This window comes from Elephantulus edwardii, unplaced genomic scaffold, assembly GCF_000299155.1.
Source record: "Elephantulus edwardii isolate Elephantulus edwardi_28Jun2011 unplaced genomic scaffold, EleEdw1.0 scaffold00119, whole genome shotgun sequence".
Taxonomy (NCBI): Eukaryota; Metazoa; Chordata; class Mammalia; order Macroscelidea; family Macroscelididae; genus Elephantulus; species Elephantulus edwardii.
Window position 1 is genome coordinate 1338855 of NW_006399869.1, and position 830 is coordinate 1339684.

The following is an 830-nucleotide window of genomic DNA, read 5'->3' on the forward strand; positions in this document are numbered from 1 at the left end:
ACAACTTTATTCTAGTTTACTTTGAGGGAGAAATATGGACAATATCTTCCCATGTAATTTACAACTTCCCTAAAACCTAGTGAAGGCTGAGTAGTTTCTGACAGAACAGCAATGAGAGTTGAAGTTTTTGGGAAAAAAAAAATTATGCTTCAGAGAGTTGGACAATGACTAGGGATGACAGAAGAAGAATCGATGCCACCGAGTTGTGGTGCTGGAGAAGAGTCTTGAACACACCATGGACTGCCAAAAAATCAAAAAGGTCTGTCTTGAAGAGAGTGAAACAAAGACTTTCCTTGGAGGCTAGGATTTGATGCTCTGCCTCACTTACTTCGAGCACATGGCGAGGAAGAGATTGATCCTTGGAGAAGGACATCATGCTCGGAAGGGTGGATGAACAACATAGGAGTGGAAGACCCCAGATGAGATTAATTGATAACAGTAACTGGGACAATAGGGATTGGTGTGTTGGAATTAGTGAGACTGACTCAGGACAGGGAAGGATTCAGAGCTGCTGTACATAGGGTCGCTATACATCACAGGTGACTCAAAGGCAAATAATAATAATGATAATAATAATAAATATACTATGACAGGTTTGGAAGCAGGAGTGGCATCCACTTCCTAAATAACATGCCTCCAGAAACTCTATGAACTTTGATAAATTTTGGTAGTTGTAGAGGGGCTTCAGGCCTTTTGTTCATAGGGTCCCTTTGATTCATGCAAAGGCAATCAACAACAACTGTGTCTGTGTGTATATATCTGTGTGTGTCTGTGTGTGTCTGTGTGTCTGTGCCTATCTGTGCTTTTCTGTGTGTATTTTCAATATATAT